This window comes from Balearica regulorum, chromosome 2 (genome assembly GCF_011004875.1).
Source record: "Balearica regulorum gibbericeps isolate bBalReg1 chromosome 2, bBalReg1.pri, whole genome shotgun sequence".
Lineage (NCBI taxonomy): Eukaryota > Metazoa > Chordata > Aves > Gruiformes > Gruidae > Balearica > Balearica regulorum.
Genome location: NC_046185.1, coordinates 137,578,383 through 137,604,363, shown reverse-complemented (window position 1 = coordinate 137,604,363; position 25,981 = coordinate 137,578,383).

Here is a 25,981-nt window from a genome sequence, read left to right as displayed (position 1 = left end):
CAGAGCTATTCAGTGTTTTCTTCTGTTTTCATAGCATCAGTAGATGAGGCAGTACTCTAGAGGAAGGCTGGAGCAGGTATTTGTCTCAATAGCCCCATTGAGAGCTAACAGGTGGATTGGTGAAGGTATTAGAAATAAAGTTGTGGGAACTTGAGCCTTTGCTTGGCTGGAAAGATAAGATGCTGTAAGATGAGTATTCTGAGCTGCCACGTGAGTAGTTCAGCTAAAAACACAAATTGAGAAGTCATTTCTGTTTTAGGTAAAACCCAGCATAATACCATTGTTGCCTTCATTATCCCTATTTCTTAAACAGAATCAAGCAGATGGGAACATAGATGCTGTCACCAGCAGACTGAGCAGGCTGCAGGACTTGAAAAGAAGCTAAATAGACTTTGCTGAATTGTCTGGGGCCTACGATGGTGAAGAACAGGGGTAGGGCCATGACCGGATTGGAGCTGGAAATTGCAAAAAGGAAATTGCAAGAAGTTGAGTGAGGATTTGCAAAGAAATGCTATACAGGTACTACAATAACAGACAGCATGAACCTGGTATCTGGCTTAAAATGTAGGAACAAAACATCAATTTATTTTCCATAGTTTTAGAAGCAGAATTTTTGTCCACATATTATAAATTAATATTGTATCAAATAATATAATTTGTTTCTTCAGCTGAAACAATTATGGGACCTTGATTTTTGTCTTTCTATGTTCAGAGAATCTGTAGTAGCAGAAAAACTATAAATGAAAAGATTACTCCAAAAAAATTACTTTTAGTTTTACTTTCATGAAATTAACAAAAAATTTACTCTGTGGGGCTAGCTGAAGGCTTTTTGGTGCTATCATTTTCCAGCTCTGTGATGTGTGACCGAAACATAAAACTTCATTAAAACTACAAAAAAAGAGAAGAAACAAAAAACCTGCTATTTGTGATTGGAAATGTATTTGTCTCAAGGTGTGAAGTTGATAATTGAAGACTGCATGATAATGAATTTGGTAAAAGTCATTGGAGAAGAACAAGCAATTTTTGCTCCTTTGGTTCTTAAGTATCTTTCCTTTTGCTAACTTAAAGTTAATTTTTCATTAATATTCTTGATCAAATCACTTCAATGTGAACAGCAAAATGGTTTGTTTGCCAAGTTGAGAAGGTTAACAGTACCTCAGTCTATAGCACATGACAACCAATTTGTTATTTTACCAAGCATTTCTGAGGTTCAGTGTTTTCTTTTTATAACTGTAATCTATGGTCATGATATAACTCAGTGGAGAAGGGTCTTTTGTCGGTGAGTCGATAATTCCTCAAGGTGCTGTTCATGTCTGAGTTGGTTCATAGATCTGGATTCCACAAAGATCCAGCCCAAAGCCTTTTGAAACAAGTAGAAGTCTTGTTAGTGGCAAAAGCCTGAATAATTTAGGTTGTAGCAAGGAGATGACAAAAAAAGAAGATGGAGGAATTATCTATCCTCCTGTGGAGCTGCAGCTCAGTCATCCTGCAAGCAAATGCTTTAGCCCTGTGCTGGTGAACACCTCCACAGATGTGGCACAGATGATGACAGCTCTAGCTCTAGTGAAGGAAAATAAAAGTTGAACCGTAAAGTAAAGAAATAAAATATTTTGTTTTCTCCTTAGCTCTTTCTTCAGGCAATGCCGATGCTGCCAGGTAGCTCAGCTCTTTGAGAGGATACCTTTCCTTTCGCAGGCTGACTTCTACTGTGTAGTAGAAAAGCTAATCTTATGCTCGGGGGCTGTGCTGTCTGCACATCTGAGAGCAGACAGCAAATGTGTTATATCTCTATGAATTTTGATGCTACATTTACTCTTTTTTTAATCATCTCTTTCCTGTGAGAATACAGGTATTGTATAATAATACTGAAACATTCAAAATGTTTAGCAACATTCAAGACTGTTTCATTTAGAGATCTGTAATTCACTGGTGGTTCTCCAGCCTGGATGGGTCCTTGTTGCTCTACAGCTTTGTAGACTCACTTAGTCTGGGATGAAAAACTAATGCATAAATCGTCAGTGGTCATGGCACATCATCCACACGGCAGGAAGATCAGCCTTATAATAAAATGAGGGTGAGTGAGTCTTGCTGAAATATGTAGCATTATCCTGAAAGTCATGTTCAAAAGGAGGTCACAGTTGCATTCTTTTTTAAAAAAAAAAAAAAAAAAAATGAAGAACATTGTTAAATGTTTAGTTTGGTGTAGAAAGATTTAGTCTTAGGGAAGAATCCATTTCAAAAGACTTGAAAATTGTATTCAATTAAAAAAAATGCAAGGTATTTAGCTAAAAACTTTTGCAGTCCCTAAGCGTGCAAAACTTTGTTAAAAAGATTTAGAAAGGATCTTTCTTTGTACTATCACAATTTCTATTCTGGTTCAGAAAGAACATTGGAAATAACAAAGCATAGTTTTCCAAATATTGCAATCCTTCAAAAAGTTTCAAAGGAATGACAAATATTTTTGTTGTGCTTAAACAAATTTTCTGTTTCTCAGATTGCTTTCATGAGAAACTAGACTGGACATTAAGGTTTCCATTCTTCTGAAAATGTCAGCTTTGGTGCAAATCAGAATTGAATTCTGAAGGTAGAGAGAAAGCAACTCATATCTGGTGATATCTAGCTGGGGAGAAGTGGAATTCTTTTAGGATTTTTCTATGCTTTTTACTGATTCAAGTATTGAATGATATGAAGTACGAAGTTCAAAGAAGAGAAAGAGGTGCTATGTGGGCAGTATAGTCACGCTTATACCTTACAGAGAACAAATAAAAACCCAATCTTTTCCGAGCACTTGCTCAAAGGTAGAACTCTCAGATCAAAGAAATATGAGGTGCTGCTTTCCTTTTTCTGAGTCTAAAATAAAACTAAATCTTTAAAATACTAGAGTAAAATACAGTGGGAAGAAAGATTCCCAGGCTATCTTTGCCTAGTAAATGTAAACAGCATTTATCTCTATTTGGAAATTCTCATGAAATGTGCTTTTTTAGCAGAATAAAACTTTTACTGACACTATCAGTTACTTAAAATACATCTTAGACTTAGGAAAACATAGAAAATATTAGTGAGTGGTGTAAAATTATGCAGGGAGTTATGCAGGGATACTGCCCCGGATACCCAGAATTATCCAGAGGGTTCCTTCTGAGAGATGTAATGCTGTGTTTGGATGTTAGTTACACAATCAGGTTTTAATTGTGGCCTTGTCCCATTTCCTGATACTTGGCTTAAATGAATCTGGAAGTGTTTTGAAAACTTCAGTTCCCCTGGATTTGCGGTCAAAACCTTAGGAATTGCTGAGTTTGATTTGTAAACAGAAAACATATAATAAATAACCAAGGCTCATGCGAAACTCTGTCCAGACATAGGTAACAGCTGTTTCAACAAACCTAGCTAAGCTTTAAGGGAGGAGTGAAACCTCCAAGAAATCATTATATGGATTTTAGTCATTTGAACACTTTCATCCTGATTATGCATCACTTGAAATAATACCATAATAATACCACTTTCTCCGTGAAAAATGTAACGGACAATGTTTTACTGGACTTTTTAGCTAATGTTTTTCAGAGATTTCCCATTACGTGATGTTCCTTCCCTTCTCCTTGATTCTCAGCTCTGTTGGTCCCACTTGTTTGCCTCCCTAAAGATTTCCAGATCCTTCTCTGATCTGCTTTAACTCAGCAAAAGAGCAGCAAAATACCCAGGTGTTGGTGGAGTTTTTTTGGTCATATTCTTTTTGTTTGTTGGTTTTTTGTTTGGTTTTGGTTTTTTGGGGGGTTTGGGTGGGGTTTTTTGGCTGTGGGGTTTTCTACCTTTTTAACAAAGGCAGCAAACAACCTGGTTCTCAAAGAATGCTTGATGAGCTGATACAAAGTAAGTGGTGGAGGAGGGAAAGGTGGGAAGAGGAGGAGGCAGGAGGAACTGTACCTTTCAGTGGTGGTGATGGGCTGGTTACACCACACAGTGCGACACCAGACTTCTGCGTTTGAGCTTCCTTTGTGTTAGGAGCATATTTATGGCAGCAAAAGCACTGGTGCATGCTACGCAGGGCCACCAGGACCCTGGAGATGAATACAGGCAGTGCATAGTGAAGTCTGTAGTCTAGTACTGGTATTAGTCAAATTAAATTCTCTCTCTTGTTGCTGCAGTTACACTTTGGACTGCAGTGAAGACGTAACTTTTGTTTGGTAGTATCCAAAGACTTAAGCTGTGGTGTGTGTAGTTGCTAATCTAAGATAAGCATATAGGAACACACTTGTTACAGTATGGAGCTCCATGCAATAGTAGGTAAAGAGAGGTTAATAACAAAGTTGGAATTTAGCTGAAGGGTTTTGACAATAATAAAAAACTTCGAGAGAAATGTGAACAATAAGATGTCTTTAGATCATAGTATGGTTGAATTACAGCATTAGTGATCAATCATTCTTGCAACCTAGTCAGACCTATATCTTTTAGTAATTGGAAAAGCAAGGGGAGTGCCTGCATCCTGAAAAGTGCTTTCAGGGCCTTTGTTTAAGGGGGAAAAAAACCCAACAAAACCACAACAAAAAGTGAATATATAAACACAAATATTTCAGAGTATGTAAATGACATCATATTGATGCTAATAGTGATGTTTTGCTGCTTTATTTCTTAAAATATATTAATTTTTATATCTGATGATTAAAGGGACTTTTATTTTCCTGTGAATTTTCCCATGTGTCACAATGTCATGTTGGAGAAACCAACTTTAATAAATTTATTTTCATTAATGCCTTAATAAATATTTTTACAGAAAAACTGCAGACCTTTCTCAGCTTCTGCTCCAAAGAAACAGTGTTAGGTGTAAGGTTTGCCCTCAGACCAGGCTGGATTCTTTTTCCTGCATTTATTTTACCAATAACATTATATCCACCACATTGGCTAACCCTTGACTTGATAATTTTAATGAAAACAGTGTAGAAACAAAGCAAATATATCATTATTAATTATTGTTTGTGAAGTACTTTGGGATGGTATATTTGGATGAAAGCCAAGCATACAAACTTGTCTATTGACAGGAGGAGATTAAATATCATTTTCTGCTTTCTGTTAGTGAAATAACTTGAAGGGTATCTCAAAAGAATATGATATATTATTGTTCAGATAAGCAACCAAATGTTTGGCTTGCTATCTGTAGCTCAGCTAAACTAACCAAAGACTTGTATTGAAAATTGGCTACAAATTTCACAGGAGTTGGCATCCTATTGAGGTTTCTGGTATTCTATGTTGGCACGAAGACGAAAAGAAAAGGCTTATCCAAAAATGTCTGTCTTCCAAAAAAAAAAAATTCTGTTTAGGTCTGCAAATTGTTCTTGGTTTTTAACATGTGAAATTCTGCCAGTTAGTCCTGCCAAACAAGACCATTGCTGGACTGAGTTGTTAACACTTATTTTAATACGTAGACTCCCCAGCAAAAGTGTTATACATTGCAAGGGAGCTGATAAAGTAACAACTATTTTCAAAAAGTAACTTGCCAAGTATGTTAGACCACGACATATCCTGCAATACTGGTAGGTTATTGAAACCACAGTGCTGAGTGACAGTGCTGAGAAGCATAACTATGCCTGCCATGGGATATGGTATCTACACCCCATTGGGTTTTGTCAACAAAGGAGAGGTTCAGAAGAGCCATTGATAAGTTAAATAAAAATTATTTTGTAACATTAGCATCTCCTTTTCTTTCTCAGAAGTAGTCAAAATATTTATTTTAATTAGTTATAAGCTTTGAATAGCTTTTCCTTTCTTTATAGGTGAGAAACTCTTGAAAACAGTTTTGAAATATCTGTGACACCAGTCAGGTTCTTTTTCTTGTGAAAATGTGCCAGAAAGTTTGAATAACTTTAGAATTGAAAACAAAAGAAGCAGATGAGATGGCATTTTTATTTATTTACTTTAAAAAATAAATCTGAAAGTGGTAAAACACCAATGTAAGAAATCACTTGAGGTGGGACTTTGTTTTCTAAGGCCACAGCTTATGACTCAGAGATGCACATCTAAAGCACCTGATGTCTTCTCAGAAGTGCCAGCATCCCTCAGCTCCAATTTCCATCAAGATCTTCAGGTACCTTAGTGGGCTTCTGAAATGCTGCTTTGTTTAGTCTCACTACAACAAGATGCCAGACATGGGTGAATCAGACCTGTCTTCTGTTTATGCCTTAGTGCTCATGAAATTGTGTGTATTTAACAGTTTTCATTACCTGCACCTGCATATTATGCCAAGACACCATTCAGCAGGCAATAATCTAGGGAACCATTGTACCACTGCTCTAATTTATAAAGGTCAAGACCTGGTGCTATCTGTCCTCAGAACAAGTAATTGACACACAAATTGAGACAGATTGAGTGAGCTGAACTTTAGATGGCACAATTAATTTAGGTAAGCATTACTCATCAAACTAATTAAGCATAATTGCTTTTTTCTTTGAGCACAGAACATGATGGCCATTATTCCTAGGCTAACCTTTAAAGAGTCTTTACTCTTCATAGAAATATGAAAGTTATTTTTAAAAATAATTATTTATCACACTGCTGATGAAGGACAGATACAAATATAATTGTGTGCCTTTCTCAATTGGAAATGAAGATTATTATGGTGAAATGTAGGGGAAAAATCCTGACAGCTCATTCTGTACATTATGAAAGGTACTTCTTAACTTGATGGTTACTTAGTGAGGCTGCTTGACCTTATAAAAATAATCGGGTAGTTAATGTACCAGCACTGCCTCAGTTGCAGGATGTGAAGCTATTACTGTCAATGCTGCTTGAAACAGCACAGCTTCACTTGGAGTACAGTGCTTGTGGCAAAATGGCTCTGTTTACGCAGACCTTTAGTACGTATACCTTTAAGAGGATCTTTGAATAACTTCAGCAGCTGATGGCAATTCTGTGTTTCATAAATGTTTGAACCGTTTCTAACCAACACTGGAGATTCAAGTCTGGAAACTTGATTTCTTTAGGATTAAGAGTTTGCCTAGGTAATGTGAAGAACTTTTGAACAAAATCCCTAGTCCCAAGGTCTGCATCCCACAGTCCTTTTTTACACTAGAGGCCAGGAGGCAAGACATGCATAGTTTACGTGTATCCGTGCTGTCAGGTGTTTCCATAGACGTACACGTTGACAGCAAATTACTTGATATAGCATTTCTTTAAGGATCCTTAAAAGAAGAATTTTTAAGAACAGTGTTCTAGCTAAAATGTAGAGAAAATGCTAGAGCATGATGAGTTTTCTGCAAGGATGTTATTTCATTCACAATTGGTTTCATCTCCACAGATTCCCAAGTTCAAAACTTGTTCAATGAAGCAAAAGGAAATTTAGACACTCATGTTATTACAGAATTTTCCCCAAGAAGATAGCATAGCATTCAAAAACCCTTCCTCATGTCTCTCATATCCAGACATCCTTACAGCACTGTAACATGGTGTGAATTGCCTTGGACTGTAAATGGAAATACTGCTTAAAATTTACATGAGATCAGGTTTGTCTGAATTTGGCCTGGGTAGATAACCTTTAAAGGTTCCTTTTAGCCCAAACTATTCTATGATTTTGTTGCTTTAGAATACATGAACGTGGCCAGATGTGGACAGGAATGGACTGTCCCAAGCCTGGAGGCTTTCTGCCTATGTTAGTGCACAAATGTTACACCCTGAAGTGTTGAGCCCTGACTCTTGGGGGTTACCAGCCTGTCCCGTGGGTTGCTGGTTTGATTACAGACCTGTGCTAACAGCTTCTGTGCCAGGCTTGCTGGTGTCTGGCCAGCATGCAGCATCAGAAGAACATGCCTATATCTGCTTGTGATGGTCCTTGTAGATATATTCTTAGATTTCCTTAGGCTTTGGGTTTTCTGGAAGACATGGCGATTTCTAGGTCTGATAGATGCAATTATCTCAAATAATCATATACATAAATGTATTTATAAAACTATACAAATATGTATGTGTGACAGAGATAGGATGTGATAAATTGCAAGACTAGAATATTATTTGTTGAATTACAAATAGGATATATGAAAACCTCTTTATTTTGAAAAGGAGCAGCTGCAGTGTTTTTTTTGTTGACAGATGCACCCCATGCTAGTAGGAATATTTCCATCAGAATAATGTGTCAAGAGAAGCAAAGAAACACACTATCTGTACTAGCATTTTTCTCTTAATTCTATTTAATATTATTTAATTGAATAAGGGCAGAGAAGTAAATTAAAGCACTGTATACATGAGGGTAGTTTATTCCCCAGAAGAAATTTTAGGGACACATCTCTAGGCTTCTGCATGTGTATCATGTCTCTGGGTTCAAATTTAATAGAATTTAAACTGACTTTGATCATGAGGATTTGATCAGCATGTTAGTGCTGCTACATAAGCATATAGGGATTTTTGACTTTGGATAACAGTCAGCACTGTTCTTTAGACTAAGTTCCCCAGAGCTGATTCCTTGTTTAAAATGCTTCAAAAGGTTTTTAGGGGCTGTATGGTTGCTGGTATTTATATTCCAGGCTATTTTCAAGAGAAAAATCCTACCCCATTTACACATGTGGATCTGTACAGCAAACCAGTTGGTTGTGAGGAACTGATGTCCACACAGTGCATATTTTTAATGGTTTGCTTCTGGGTAGCTCTAGCCTGGTTCCTTAGGCTGAACATCCAGTAGAGGATGGATCATATTAGGTGTTCTCCTGGAGAGCATCTTCTAGCTTATTTTCTCAGAAAGAAATCTAATTCATGTGTTGCATGAAACAAGCATAATTGGGAGATCTGCTTCAAGACTGCACTCCTGATTTGTGTACCAAATGTGGATGTATCTGCACTGTTACTCTGTCTCCCCGTTGCAAACGGGATCTGTGTGATAATGGCTCTTCTCAGGTTTTTATATTTTTATTTCCTCTATTCCAAATGCATCAGAGGAGCTGGGCAGGAAGTGGTTTCTGAGACTACAAAGTACTTTGTGATTGCAATTTTCCCGTTTCACCACCAAGGATAAGGTTGGCAGATTTAAATGTCTTCTTCAAAAACTAGGTTAAGGGAGAGAGACTCTGGGAAAACTGCTAGCAGCGTATTTTCTTCTGAGAAAGGTTGGTCTCCTGAGAAAACTTTCAGTTCCAATGAGTGAATTCAGCAATTTTGACAAAAATGCTTTATCAGCTTAACTTTCCATCACAGGTTAATGATGTTGATAAATGAACTCTGTGAAACAAACTTCTTGAGTTTCCCGATACTATTCTGATTCTTACTCTACAAATAAAATCTGAAGGAATGCAAAACAACTGACATTAGGAAAACATTATCTCTGTAAATACAGATGTAAAGACGCAAGCTAATTGCCTAGAGTATTCTCCGTACAATACACCTAGCATCTTCTGGTGTTTTAGAAAGAGTCACAGAGCTGAAAATGGAAAGGAAACAAGATGCACATGAAATACTAATGTAATTCCTACTTGCTTGCAATAAAACATGTTAATGAAATCTATTAGCCATTGAAATAGTGTTAGTACTGACCTAACTTGTCAGCCATTGATTAAATATTTAATATATAATCATAATTAAATATTTAATATATAACCATGTAATATTGCCATTACTAATGAGTATGAAGACTTTCATTAACAAATGGATGACTCTAAACAATAATAAACTTGTAAATTTTCTCCTAAAGAATATATCGCAAGAGAGAACCAGAAGAGAACATCCCTACTGCCTGAATGATCTCTGAAAAGGGTTCTGCTATTTTGCTTGTCTTTGTGTAGATCTTTCTTTAGTACATGCAGAATGCTTTACATCTGATTTGTGGAATGACTGGTAATTCTTTAGCTCATTATATATGAGAATCAAGAAATACAGAGCTGAATATATGTAATAAGGAAGTTCATTAAATATTGTTAGATCTTGTTGGTTATTTGTTTTTTGCTGTTTTGTTGGCACTTTTTTCCCCACTAAATTACCGGTGTTAATGATACCCAACATTGAACACAAGTTGTCTAGTAGTTTGATTACTGAGGACCTTTTTTATAAATAAAGTGTTAATTCACAGGACTAGGTACTCCCTTATAGAGGAAAAACGTTGAAAATTTTATGGTCGGAATTTTATTATCTCTCATTTTGAGCTGTGTTACTCTTGTCTGTGCTTATCACAGAGCTTACCAGAGATATCTGCTCTTAAAGATAACTTCAAAGGAAATGGGAATACAAGGCGAGTGCTCCACATATATTTGAACTCACAAACTGTTAAAACTAAAAGTGTGTGTTTTCTGGACTGATCCTCCTCTACATATTTGACCTAACAGTAAACAAAACAAAAAAAATTTCTCTGTTCCTTTGAGATGCTAATGAGTACTCTTGACCCTTTGTTTCAGCAGGCACTTGTACTGTACAGGCAATGAAGAGATGATGCTCATACTCTTTTATTACAAGGCCATGCATTTTTAAAAATATATGTGATATTTAAATAGCATTGCCTAGAGCCCTTAATAAACAAGTAATTAAACCTTGGCTTTGAAATGCTTTGCCACACCATGCTTGAGTATATGGGCTTCTGTAGCTGTGCTGTCTCCTGAGGTCTCCAGCATGGTGCAATGGATTGGCGGTCCCCGCTTCTCATGAAGTGCAGGCACTGATCAGGATTGCTACATGTCTAGAATAAGAGGCATGTATGCACATGCTATCAACCAGGACTACTCTGAGTTGGATGCCTTTTGATTGAAGAGTTGTTTAGGCTTTTCAGAGCAGATGTCCAGGTAATGATCTGAAAGAATGTTCTAAAACATAGCCTCTTGGAGTTAGAAAATGGCCACTTCTCCTTTCCCAGTAGATATTGCAATGGCTGTGTATTTATGCAGGAGGAATTTCAATCCAAAAGTTTCAAAACAGTCATAGGCTGCCAAGATCTTAAGTGTGTGTGGTGTGCGTGTGTTCTTCTCACAAGTTGCTCTTCTCTGCGTTGCACTGCAGGTAATGCATTGGTACAGGATGGAACTGAAAGCTTCTGGTTACGTGCTTTAAGACAGTTTGTTGTATTGGCTTGGAATGAACTGATAAGACACATGTTAGAAACAGCAATGTTTTAGGTAGTTTGGAATAAGAATTCAGCTAAACTAAACAGTAAAAATCCAGGTCTTTGAGGGACTTGCATGGTTTCTTTTGCTAATGAGATTTGCATACTCAGACAAGTCCACCAACGTGCTTGGAGCCTCAGGGTTTTTCTTTGGTCAAGCCCGTTGTAGCATCACAAACTGAAATCAATCTCAGTACAGCAGGGAAAGCTGACAAAAGTGCTATTAAGTAGGGTATTGATTCAGTGAACATCTTTGAAAATGACCATAGCAACCTTTGGTTACTTGATCATGGTCCTCTTTAGGCAACTCTTGTTTAGGAGAAAATATTCTCTCTTTTTCTTCCCTTGGTTTGCATTGGTTTGTCAGTGTATCTCCCATTCTTGTTGCCTGCATTAGCACGCATGCTGTGAAGTGATTGCTGTAGGTAAGGAGATTAAAATCTTACTTGTTAGGTTTCAAGTGCATCTTGAGAAATGCATCTTGCACTTCAGAAATCTTTTTAATTACAGCCTCTGAAAACTGTATTTAATCTTTAAATTCAACACTTAGCAGCTGTAGTGAGAAGTCAGCCCCTTCACAGGAGAACTGCTGAACTACCTGAGAGAGGACAGAGCTTTGAAAAGGTTATATATGCCTTAAGAGGGCAAGGGCTAATTTGCTACTGATGGAGCTTTCTAAAGCAGTACGGGCCACTTAGCTGTGTTAGTTTTAACAGCCTTAGTATGACTCGGTCTCCTGTACTGCTGTGGTAATAATCAAACAATGCTTGTGACTTCCAATGTCCTTGTTACGGCACATTCAGTGGAGAAGACATTCAGTTTGGACATACAACGTGCTGTGGATCAGCTCTTGTATCAATATGATTAGTTCCTGAAAGACATAACAAATGACTGAAAAATGCACTGGAAGGTCACATTAGACCCTGCTTGAAGTTGCTGCATTTAAGGCACCAGCACATGAACAGTACCACCTACACCCTTTACATGACGAGATAAAATAGCTGTCATCTGCAGCGCACCGAGGGACATCATCTCTCTGTTCTAAGCTGAGATAAATTGCATTAAAATTTAGTACAGAAGACAGTTTTGAGAAATCCTATATGCTTTATTAAGGCTGCAAATTATCTGTTAATTGGCACTAAATTTACATCCTTGCTATAGCAAAGTCCTGGAGCATATCTAAAAGATGACAGTAATCTCCACGCTCTGCGTTGGTATTACCCTAAGAGCGGGGCTCACAGTACAGAGTGGTAGTGCGCTGACAGCAAGGAGGAAGGCAAGTGAGTGTAGTAGAAACAAGCATCACACACCAGTACCCATCCTCCACTTCTCCGTGTGTGGGTGCAAAGACTTTGAGACATAGCAATGTGATTTCCGGTGTTTCAGGAAACTGTGCCCTCCGTGAACTGTTTTTCAGTGTATTGTGGAGAAGTGTGTCCGTTGCCTCTTTGTGCAAATGGTATGAGCCAAATAACCTGATAGATAAATCTGTTCCAGTGTGGCATATGTTGGGCTGTTGCCTGGTAGTTTCAGGATAGCATGCAAACTATGTGTAAAATTGGAGTAGAGAGACAGCTGGTGCAGTTTTTCATGGCTGAGGGAAATTTTCATTGTTGACCAGCATGTATTGCATCTGTTGTGTTATTTTTTGATTCTAAAGAATAAAAAGATGCTGTAATGCGTTTCTAACCACTCTACTGTTTTATTTATAAAAAAAAAAAAAAATCAAAGAATTTCGTGGCATTTTGGTGTATTAAACACAAATTTGCCTATTTACAAAAATTAATTTCTGCTCTTTCTTGCCGTAGTGGTCCACGCTCTACTCTCTTCATAATCCGTACCAAATTCCCTTATAAATCTTTTTTGTTAATTGCTGTAGTGTTAGGGGAAAAAACCAGAAGTTTCTGCTTGCTTCCTTAAAACATGTTACTGACAAATTAAAACAAACAAAACAGTTCTCTGAATTACCATCTGACCTCACACAGGGAAAGGAAGAACTTCCTTATGTAAAATGTATGCCATCCAAATTAGCTGTCAGTGACAAAAGTGAAACTACAATATATCTTTTCTATATGACATTCTTGGCAGTTGCTACCTCACCAACCACACAGTTTCATACACTTTCTGACACATCGTTAAAAATATATCATTGTTAGTAATCTGTCATCGTAGAAATCAAGGGATGAGCTTTGCTGATCCTGTGTTTATCCTGCAGAGCAAGAGCATGCAACAAAACAACAGCCAAAAAAAAGAGCTGCATTGTGCAGCATAATTATTAATTCCAAAGCAGATTGCTGGAACAAAGATTGCAAGTGAGAAATGAAGCTGGTAGAGTGTACAGTCTGAATTCTGAAATGTTCTTGTTTTAAAGGGTCAGGACTGCATCACATAAGAAAGACTTTTTATCTGTTTGAATAAGGTGTTTATTCTTGGTGCTCTCATTTAAACTTAGCATATTCTAAGTACTAGCTGTGGTCTGTGTTTTGTTGGGATGAAAATTCTTCTGAACACACCATTTAAAAACTATGGTTCAGGATGTTATTCTGCAAATTTCTTTTGTTCCACGGAAGAGTAATCTTTACATAAATTACTGGCTTCATCATAATTTATTGCACCTTCTGACATATAGCCACTGAAAATATGCATTCTGCCCTAAATCTACACAGTATGAAGGCCAAATAAGGGACAACTTCAATATACAAATTTATATGCGTAAGTTACTAAAGATATAAGAGGAGGAAATGGAATAATACAGTAGAAATTAGCAGCAGTTATGCAGCTATCAAAAATTTATGGAAAGGACCTGCTTTATACAGAAAGTAATGCCAAGAATACAAATCACCTCATTGAAAAAAGGTCCTAGGGCTTTCCCAGAGAAAAGAAGTTGACTAGTGGTTTTCTTTTCCTTACCGTGATGATTGTTTATTACTGTATGCTAGAAATCAGAAGCCTGTTAGTATCTGATTTAGCAGCATTTATTCTGGGCTTTTCATTTGCTCCACTATAAGAAATAGTGTCCCTTTCAATACAAGAGCAAAAACCAAGGGGGTAAGGATAGAGCAGCAAGTCATAGGTAATATAATAAAGCCCGTCAATTTTGTGAAGGGATGAAGCACATGTCCCATGAAGCTCTGACACTGCAGAGCTCCCAAGAAGAAAAATGGGAAGTCTGTTGGAGTTAGTTTCATTTGTGGCAGAGCAGTAGGATCTAAAGTATTTGGAAACCTAATGCCTTTAGACAGACTTATTATATAGAATCATAGAATCATTTAGGTTGGAAAAGACCCTTGAGATCATTGAGTCCAACTATTAACCTAATACCACCAAGTCCACCACTAAACCATATCCCTTATATGATGGTAAGTAGTAACTGAGCTGATCTTTTGAGCTCAGTCCTTTTGCATTTTTTAATATCAGTGTAGACTCCAGGACAAGAAATGTCTGTCATTTTGTTTTCCAAAGCCTTCCATATTGAGGGCTAGATATTACTCAGTTTCTGCAAGAATCCCGCTCATAATTCTTTACTCTAAGTACCACCAAGAAACATGTTAGCCAAGCGTAGGCCACTCCTTTTTGTTCAGACACCAAATAGGAACAAATTAGACAATTCCTGCCCAAGTCCCCAGGAACAGGCAAGTCCAGTTTTTCAAATATCATAAAAATGTGCAGAGACCTAGCTATAGAGGGCTGGTGCAGGAATCTCAAACCTATGGGGAAACAAAAAGAGTTGGTAGGTTCACTGAGTGCAATACTTTTGCATCTACGCACTGCTGTCCTCAGCGCTTCCCTGTCGAGGGTCAGCACGCCAGCTCACCTTGCCACAGCAGTGGAGCAGTTATGTCCTATATTGACTATGCCCAGCTTGGAGATGCTCTGTACCTGGGGCTTCTATTTTAGCTGTAGATAATAAGGCTTTAAGATACCTTCGGACCAGAGACCAAGTGTCTCAGTGTGGATTTGGCTGCCTAAAATGGCTGCCCAAATTTCAAAATGCTGATTATCCTGTATTACAATTATATAACAACTTAGTTTGATTTCCACTTTGATATTTACAGGTGAAAAAAAGCTGCCACAAAAGTGAAATATTTCTAATGTCTTCTAGTTTCTGGATTGACCTTAAAAATGTAACAACCCAAAGCAGCGGTTTTTTATCAGAAAATAAATGGCAATCACTTAGAGATACGAAGCAAGAAATAAAATATTTAGCCCTGTAATCAAAGACATTGACTGACTGTATACATTAGCTGGATGTTACACTATCTATATTTTTCATTTACTCAGACCTCTGCTTTTTTTCTCAAAGGTATAAGAAATAAAAACCTATTTATTCCTCAATAAAACTGCTTTATCTCTTTAAGAAATAATGTGGGATAAGTGATCTGAAGTTAGTGAAGGAAATAAATAGAAGAGAAATATACAGCTGGAGGAAGGAAGAAAATGTAGTAAACAACTAAAAAACATGCAATGTGAAAATAAAAATTGGCGAGGATAGTAGAGAAGGGAAGGAGAAGTGAGAATATTAATGAAAGTTGAAAAGGGCAGTTTAAAACAAATGGAGACATAAAAACATCTAGACAAGTGAGAAAAACAGTAAGGAAATAAAAGAAAAGTAAAAGTAGTATGCCCCAAAGGTAGATTTTCAAAGGGAATATGTGTAATTAACTAGAGTTAATAAAAGCTGGACTATTAGCTTTTTTCTGAGTCTCTTAGCATCTCCCTCATCTTTGTCATGGTGGTTATTTCATCACAAGAGAAAGAGCTTGTTAGAAATTGTCCAGTTAAAGTTGTGCTGGTTTTGACATGTTAATTTGTCAAAGACAAGTATTTCATGGAAAGGGATAAAATCTGATAAAATATTGTTTCGAATTGGGGATAGGAAAGAGAGAGAGAGAGAGTGGAAAGCCCACAGCTGAAAGGTGAGAGCATGGCTCGCTGGCATGTCAGGACCCATCCTGCAGACTGGGAATTTAAAATTGTCTACCACAAACTGAGCATGTCCTTAAGTGCTGGGCTGCTGGTTCTCCTGGGAATGGCCCTTTTGCTTTGTTTTGTTTTGTGCTGTCTTGCCTTTTGCACAAAACATTTGCAAAGGTCAGATCCAAATGGAGCTCCTAAATCTGTGTTGTTAGGGTTTTTTGAGGGGTTTTTTTTGTGTGTTTGGGTTTTCTTGTGCATGCATGAATGAGAACTCCCATTGTTTCATCAGGTGTACACAGAGCATCATGGGGTTTTGTTTTTTGGTATGTGTTCTTTGCCACAATTTAACTCTAGAGGTGCTTCATTTATGAGCTCTATTTGAAAACCATGAGGTACTTCACACTGGGGTCAGTGGTTAGCTAGCATCTTAGCATTGGAAGCAGTGCTTGGAAAACTTTCTCTGTTTTGTCTTTCCTTTAAAGATAACCCTTTGCTTTTAAGCTACATTGTATATATATATGTAATTCATTATATTAGTCCTGCTTTAGTTTTTGCCTCACTTTAAATATTGAATTCTCTGTTTCTCATTATCATTCCCTTTTTCCAGTCCAAAGTGTCTTTTTTCTTTTTCTGCAACTCCTTTCTTTTTCTCTAGTCAACACCCTTTCTCTAGGCCTTTATTTGGAATTTAACAAACACTTTAGATTTATTCTCCACCTTTCACAGGTGCCTACAGGACAGAGGACTGGGGAAATGTATGCTGCTCATTATCTCTTTTGTGTGTGTGCCAACCACTGTCTTTGGTCACAAACTTTTTGTCTCAGCCTTTTGTTTGTTGTCTGAAAGGGCAGTTTATGCGTGTATGCATATATATACATATATATGTACAGCCATATAGGTGGATACGTACACAAATATGTATACATATATATTTGTGAATTTAAATATTTCTCCTGGTAATTCTCAGTTAATAGTCTGAAGTATTTGTTTTTCTGGAGAGCGAAGTGAATGCTTTGAACTTGTTTTGCTTTCACTGGAGTTACTAGAAGGGACACATACAAATTTGGCTGGCCTTCAAAACATTACCAAACCCCTTCTAATTACTGTCATTGTGTCATCACCTGTGGGGTGCTACCTTCTAGCCAACCGGGAGTGTCATGGTTTGCTTTAGTTTTAATGCTATTAATAGGGAAAGCCCAGAAAGAGATGAACTCTTGAGTATGGTACACATACCTGGGAGTGCACGAAGTTTCCCAGTGTCAGACCATTGTTTCCCAAGCAGAACCATTTGTTTATAATTGGAATAATAAGCATACTTTGGCAGTCCTCCATCTGAGGAACATGTGTAAGAAACAAGTGTCAAGCCAAATGCAAGTGTTACTTGAAGCCTCAAATTAGACTTGAATATGCAGTCATAAAAGGGTGTTTTTGAAACATCCTTTGTCCCAATAAGTCTCTCAGTCTCAGTAGCTCAAAGAGCTGACAGTCAGGCTTTTGTAGACTCTGACTTCATTGCTTTATTTTCCCGTACATTTCATGAATATCTTGCATTCAACAGCTGGAATCACAAGCTACTACTTTGACACTGTGTTGATGAAAATTTGCTTTTTTGGGGTGAAGCCCATAAATTTGTTCTCTTGAATAATAAATAAAACTCTGGGTGTTTGGCTTGTCCTGGCTCAACACAGAGCTGCTTCATTTTCAAAGCTGTGGGAGGCTGTCAGGTGGAGAAGCCCTACAAACCTTTGTCCTTTTGAACTAGATTGCAGAAATCTTGCATGAAATCGTAGTGCTCTTGCGTTGCCCTGTTGAGTAACTAGGTGACAATGCTGCATGGTGAAGCAGAGCTACATGAGCAGAGTAACATCCAGCTTCCAGGGAAATGGTCAGGAATGGGATGTCCAGTTTTAAGTAGGGGGATCGCCGCTTCTTATCGAGCAGGAGGACCCTTGGTTTACTCTGCTCTAATGATGTGTAGAGTTCTAATTTCTTTTATTTCTTATCTTAAATTCTTCCAACTCACGTTTCTCCTGGCTTTTGTACCCCACAGAATGAAACGGTTTCTTAAGCATTGATCCTGCTTGAATTGAGGTAGGGGCAAGAAGAGAAAGTCGAGAAAGACAAAAGGCTGATATATATATAAAAGAAAAAGGCATTTGTATCAGAGTTCCTGAACCATTCAAAATCTTATAGTGCATAAACAGAGCCAGTTGCAATGTAGTTTATAAAGACGCTCACTGAAACTTATAATTAGAGGTTACACAAGGGCAGGTAACATTTCAGGGGCAGGTAAGACATCTGACCCAACATGCCTGCTTGCTGAAATGGAACGGCCTTAGGCTCTCCTGAGGTAATTGCAGAGTAACTCCCCAGATTTCGATTAAAGGACTTTCCTTCACCTCCATGCAGGTTTGTCCTTTAAGAAAAGGAAATATTTTCTCACTCTTCACACTTCTGATTTTCTGTGAGCACCAAAGCTCCTCACATTATTTAAAATGTTTTAAAAACTGGCAAAATCACTTCCCAGACTTGGGAAGAGAAATCCATTCTGCATTTGGCCTTAATAGTTGGTGGGCTTATTAGCATTCTTGTTCTCACACCATGTTCACTCAGTGACAGCACTTACCCCCACTGCAGCTGATAAAATTTAGCTGCCTGCTTTTTGACAGCTGCTGTAGAGGCTTTACAATTGGAGGCATTTGAAATTGGCTGCCAGCATTTTGCATTGCTGGGGTTTAAATCAGTCTAATACTTGAATTCTTGCACTTTACACCCCTTTGGCTCTGAGATCTCAGAGCACTGTGCACAAATTTGAATTTAGCCTCAGAATCCCATGTTGTTAAGGGGTAAACCAAGTGACCTGTCTGCCCAAGCTGATACAGCACGTCACCTGCAGAATTTCTGATCTAACTTAAACTGTTTGAGACAGATAAAAATGTCCTTCTCATTCACTTTTAATCTTTTCAGTCTTTTAATCCCTTCTTAGATAGCTGGTGAACCCATTGAAACAGTTTCCTCGGATGCTGTCACCACTTTTTTTTTTTTTTTTTTCCCTCATGAGTGAAACACTGAATTCCTTCAGCATGAGGAGGAGAGAGAGAGGAAGGTGGCTTCACCTGAGGAGCACAGTTTGGGAGCAGGCTGCTCCACTCCTCCCCAGTGACAGAGAGCGGGAGAGTGTGCCCTTGGCACAGATGACAGAGGGTGCAAACCCTGGGTAGAGCAGAGCTTGTGCCCTGCCTGTAACCCATCTCATCGGTTGCACACGTTTAAAACTCAGTCATCAAACTTGATAGTGCAAGGTGAGGGAGGGACCAACCTGTAATTCCACATAAATCTCTCAGAGGCTACATGGAAGCGGGAATGCCAGGGTGCAGAATCTGCTTCTCCTTTGCATTTTTGACTAATACCTGAACCAACTAATGGATTTTGCAGGTGTGTGAGAAATAGATGCTCAGGGTAAGATTTTAGGTGCCAGCTGCCCTGATCTAACACAAATCTGTCGTTCCTCTTGCTACTTAGCCTTCTACCAGGTTAGTGAGCTAAATCATCTCCAACCTACTGAGAGCAGTGGGGCTGCATCACCAGGGGCAGGAGGAGAATGAGATCACCCTGTTTGGTTGGTAGCAAGCCATTTGATCTGAGATATGCCACTCCCATTCCCGAGCTGTGGAAAGGAGCAATAAGCAGTGTTCAATGACGGTATGTGTTTATTTTAGTGATGTAACTTGTCTTAAGGAAATCCTGTGCACACTGAGGGTCTCCCTCACCACTAACCTCTAGCCACGTGTTACCACCTGCATAGCATCCCTGAAAGTTGTGCCAGTTCAACTGTTTATGAGGATGTGAAGTGAATGGACCAAGGAATCAACCAGTCTGGAAAATCATTAAATAAAAAATGTTATGCTTCACCTCGATTGGTTCGGGGTTAAAAATTAGGTTCACTGTAGTTACCTTCATTATTCCTGCACAATGATATTTTAATTTTCTGGTCTCCTTCTGCCTTTCCTTCCCTTCGCAGAACTGTAAGGATTCAATTATTTTTCCTTTGCTTAAATCAGTGAGAATTTTGTTAGGTTTGTGCCCCAGGAAAGAACAGATTTAAATTCATTCAGCTTCCCCTTCCAGAGGTGTTCATCCAGGGCTGTATGGTTACTGCCATGGGGGTAGACTCAGGCTGTGCCTACCCTCCAGTAACTGTGTAGGAGAAACTTTCTGTGCAGTATTTCTATTTACCTATCTGGATTTACTCCTTTCCTGGGAACGCTCACTATTTCCCCACCATCTGATGGTCCCAGTCTGAAATGAGCATCTTATGTAGTTTGGGTGATAGGCCTAGAAATGTGTGTCTGATGTGAGTGAATAGTCTAGTTGCTTTTGTGTGTCTGATGTGAATAGTCTAGTTGCTTTTTAAGATGAATAATAATGCTATAGGAAAAACGTATGGGTAGCAACGAGGACTGGGTATGTGGAGGTGCTTAAATGAAAAATAATGCAGGGATATATATATCTGCACAGGAGGTAATACGCTTCTTACTGTATTTTCTGAACTTATTCCAGTTTGAATGAGACCACTCATATTTTTTAAGCACTATTTGATGGGTATATTTCAAAGGACGGGAAAGGCGGGATTGTCCTAGTAGATGTGTTCACAGAAGTAACAGTCTTTCTAGATGGGCTTCTTATTCCCCTCCCCCAGCATAAATGCAATCCTTTTCCTCTTTTGTGCTCATTACACTATTCTAGAAGATGATCCCATCTTCTTAAACCTACACTAACTAAAATATGGCAAAGTTTTGTAGCAAGTTTGCAAAATGTGCTGATTTAACTCTCAGGATAAAGTCGTGCTTTTAGATATCAAGGCTGTTCCACATAGCATAATGTTAAAATGTGGTATACGCTGCCATGAGCAGTACTAGAGCTAATTATTTTTAAGTATCATAACCAAATAGTTTTTGACTCTTTGTAACGGACCAAACCTTTGATTTTTTATTCTATGAAAATATGTGTTTGTGCTCCTGTTGATGTAGGGATATCCATATGCCATAGTTATCCTTGCACTCTGCTCATTCTGTACTGGGAATTTTTGCTCAAGCAGAGTCGGGAATTTTGTACGTTAGCTGCAATTTCTAAATACCTGACTGGGCTACAGGCAGAAATCCAAATACACCCACTGAATGCACACAGGTAGGTTTCATGATATTCTTCTAATGAATTTGTGCTTGTGGTCTGCGTCAGATCTGCTCCATGTGCCTCGGAGAGCTCAGACTTGCAATGCTATACACAGCATGTATACATGCTTAATTCTGCGAAATCTTAGAGAAAAGATATGGCAGTTCTATACTGACCTGATCTGCTTACGTATTTGGAGGGAAACAGAAATTTAGCTTACAAGATAAAGGTATGTTGAACACTGAATCCAGTCTTCCAAAAGCTGAAGATTTGTCCTAAATGCTGAGGTCTTGTTTTTTTGCTATTACTCTTATTTGAAACTGATCTGTTTTGTTCCAGGATGCTGTATATTGTAGTAACTGATCCAACTCAGTTACTTTGAAATGAGTACATAATTATCCCCACCCCTACTAAGAGTGGGATAAATCTTTGACAGTTGCCTTTTTTTTTTTTTAAACCACGTAACAATACCTAATTATTTCTCAAGCAGTCTACTTGTAATCTAAATTAAGGAATTGTTTCTCAAGCCAGCTGTTCTCAGTAAAATTGAGAAATAGAGCTGATTTAGTGGTTTGGTGAACAAGAGTAAAGATTTCTTAACTGTTAAATCTTGCACTGTTTGAAAACTAAATTTAATGCCCAAACAGTCCAGCCTTGCTCAGAAATAAAAATGATAAAATATCTGTAGGGTGGAATGGTAAACCCTCTCCTCCCAAGGCTGAAAGTAATTTATCACAGAATGACAATCAAAGTTAATTTTTGGAAATTTGTCTCTCCAAGTAGTGCTTAAATTGTGTAGAAAAAATATTTTGAATTATTATTATGAAAACTATAATCAGTCACTGAAGGTGATTATCCTTTAATGAAACCACAGTCTTTACTGTTTAAATGATATAGGGCAACTCTGAAATGAGATTTTATGCCAAAATTTTATGGCTTTCTGTGATTTACTTTTCCTGGCAAGAATAGAATATGAACATATGCGGCATATAGTACGTACACAATTGAGTTAAAGCATATTTGCAAAAGATAAAGCTTTCTTCCAAGATTTAGTATGTTAAATGGCTATGCAAGCAGTGATTGCTTTATTCTCCAGACACTCCGTAGCACGTACAGCTATAATACAAAATCCTAAAGCAAGAGTTTTCCACCTTGGTTTGTTAGTGTCCTGCCACCACAGAAGTAGTAACCAGCCATCGAGCCAGATCTGTGTTGGGGAGGAGCACCAGCTGCTCAGGAAGCATTGTGCACCAGTTTCAACTTCTTGCACCAGTTTTGTGACTAAGAGAAGGGCATGAAACTCTGCTCAGGTTCTCAAACCACAAGTGTGCTGCTTGCAGCAGAAACTGGAATAGCCCGAGACTCCTGCAGAGGTACTCTTGTGTAACACACTTGCAAATAGCCATACTTCAGCAAAGAGGAGGTTTGGTTCGTTGGGGTTTTTTTGTTGGTTTGTTCGGGATTTTTTGTGTGTGTGTGTTGGTTTTTGGTTTTTTTTGTTGTTGTTGTTTAAATCATGCAATCTCTGAACTAGGGGCATAGGATTAGTGGGGCAGACCTCACACCACAGACACTCTTCTACAGAAAGGGAAAAAATCACAATCTGTGGAAGTCTAGGAAGAGTCTTACCCCTCTGCAGCTATATGTAAGGATGAGAGTGGGGCAGGGTACCTAAAGCCCCGCCTTACAAAAATGCTATTCTAAAGCATTGTGGTGAGGTGCGTTTATTTTATTTGTGTGTTTATTTTTAATTAGTTCAGTTCTACAGCAGTCTAAACACCTACACAGGCTGTCCTGATGCCTGGTATTTTCAAGCTTGGATTTTCTTACAATGCAGTGAAATTAAAAGGAGAAATAGAAGTATTTGTAGACCTATTTTCAAAGGACTTGTACTTAAGAATAAGGTATCTGTCCTCATTACCTGAGCAATGTTAAGAAGTTCAGTAAAGAATAATAGATTGTTGAGTTTTTCTCTTCTTCTAAAGCTGTTTCCTAGTCCTATTTCTGTTTCAACCACAAAATCTTGCAAAATAAACCATATTGCATTATTGCATAGTTTTAAATGACTGTTCACCATCTTCCACCTCACAATGATTTTCTTTTGCTTATTGAGGATAACACTACACCAAAGAAAAGCTCTGTCCCTGCAAGGCATTTTTAGTCCTTCGGTGTTAATGAAGAGATGTTAAAATAATTGGAATCTGTACAGCTGAAGTACCTGATATATTGAGTTCACCACTCTCGCTCTGCAATTTACCACTACAATAAATATTAGACATGTGGACTGTACAGACAAGGCCATGAAGGATCTACACATATATTGGAAAGAATTTGGGATGGTAATTGGAGATAATCTACACGTAAACAAAGAATCATCGGAGTGGATGTGCAATGTAGTCATGATCCAGTTCTTTACGTACTCATTGTATTTCCTATAATAATAGCATACAATACTGTGAGACACTCTAATCCCTTCTTAGGCCAGATGGAGTCATGCTGCTTTGTGTTGAGAGCGTGGATCTAGTGCCAAACGTGGATGGCCAGCTCTACCACATTCCTCTAAAACAGTAGTTAGTAGATGTGTGTTCTCCTATGTTTACTTGTGGCTTTGTTTTGTTTGTTTTTCCATTTTATGTAGCCAGTCTGGAGTTACTGATTGAAATTGTGAAGCATGTGAAAGAATAAGACAATCGACTTTTTTTTTTAAAGTAATACTTGTAAATGAAAGCTATCAGCTAGATCAATACTGCATTTCAAAGGCAAGTTTAAAGTCACCCTGTATGGGTTTCATCTCTAAATTTTAGATGACCGCACAGGAGGTGTCTGCAGTTGAACTGACCATCTGATCTCTCTTAGGATCCGTGTGATACGGCTAAAAGCCCACGCTCACATCCAGGCTCAGAGCAGGCACTGGTGCACAGCAGGGCACAGTTGTGAACTGGGACTTAGCAGCAGCCTGGCACTCCCCGTGTACCTGCACGTCCTTGAAGAGAACAGGTGGCACCGTCCTGGCCTGGCACCATTGCCAGGGCTCCCAGGGGGCAGAAGGGGTTGCCTGGGATTGTCTTCGTACAGCAAGGACATTGTGCCCTAAACTGCAGGCTGCCTGCACGTTAGCTTCGTGGCCAGGCAGAGTGCTGGGCACTGGCTCGGTCCCTGGTCTGGCCACTAACGATACAGCATAAATGTTAACTTTGAGTATAGGCTGCAAAATTCCCCTTCCCTAGACCTTGACTGTCTGTACATTAAATCTGTCAGTGCGAGTCAGCAGAACGTAAATTACGCTACTTGATCACAGCGCTGAAAGGCCACTAACTTCATCATCTTTTTGTTCCAGCAGCCACTGTTATTCTGGCAGTTGTGAAGGATCTATTGTTCGTTATTATACCTTTACTCTGCTGAACAAAATCCTTCTGTTCTAATACCAAATATTCTGCCAGCTGTCCATCACCAAGTGGACATGATATACTGAAGTTCGGGTTTATTTTCTTTCCCGCTTCCATGTGGAGAATAACTAAATTGCTCTCTGCAAAGGGTAAAATACGGAAAAAGAAACCTTCCTTATTTGCTGCTGTTGGGATACCATGGAATGGGTTTCTATAACTCACCTACTTAATTTGGGTTGGAAAAAATGAAGTATTTTCTTTTTCATTGAGTATTTACTCTTTCTATAACAAGCTTCTAGAAGTTTATAACACTGTATTGGCAAAACATTAAACAGAATAAATGCAATCATAGTGTGTTGGGTTTTTTTAATTGCTATCTGAAGTTCATAAGCTTGTGAAGTGAGCACTTTCCCTCCCCACCAGACTTTCTTAGTCTCTGTAGTGCAAGAATTCAAGCTCCCTCCTCTCCTCTTTTCCTTTGAAAGACATTTAGGTTACTATGGTGAAGAAAGTATGTAGCATTTAGAGCTGCAGACTAAATATAGCTATTTTTATAATCCATTTTTAAGTATTATGCCAATAATTTGCTGGAATAACTCATAGTACAGCAAGCACCATCCTTTTGCCCAAAACATGCACACATACACCTGCTTAACAAACACTCTAGGAGCTCAAGAAGGGAAACCAACCCTGGCTTTAAACTAGCACTCACTTCTCCTGAATCCAGAACTGGCCAAGTTGAAAATAGCATACTTTCCCCATTACAGCTTTTCTGGTAAATGTAAGGGAGAGGACAGATGTTTCTAGGCTTCCACAAATTCTTCATTTTAGTCCCTTTTTTCTTTCTTTTCATAGTGGGTATATACATGTAACCAGCTGTTACTTACCTGATCGGGGATATAATTTAAAACAAAAGCCAAAATCAGAAAATAGTGATATTAAACCTGGAGAAAGCAGTACATTTAGAGCATAATTGGGACTCCGTAGGAACACAGTGCTGAATTGTATATCATCACAGTCTGACAACAATCTTTTATTGAAGGTGTCACTCAAGCAGCTCCAAAATAAAACTGAAAATAGGCTTTTCATTTTTCTGACTTGTTGGCTTGGGTTATAATAGAAGATACAGCTGGTTAATTGTGCTGGAATTGTTTTCTGGTATGTATTTATAAACACTGGCCATAGTATACATAGATTATTTGGATGGATGATCCCTTAAGTTACAATCATATTCATAAATAAACTAATAAATAAACTTCTCAGTTAATGGCCACTAAATGTCTTAATATATTAAATACAGTCTCTGAATAATTCACTCTTTTTTTTCCTAGTACAGATAATCAGTGTACTGTGAGCTCAGAAATGTTCTTTCCAAGAGAATGGTCAAGAGTAGGCTCAGGAGGGCTCAGCTGATCTATTTGCACGCTTGGTCTAGTACATTGAGAGTATCTGA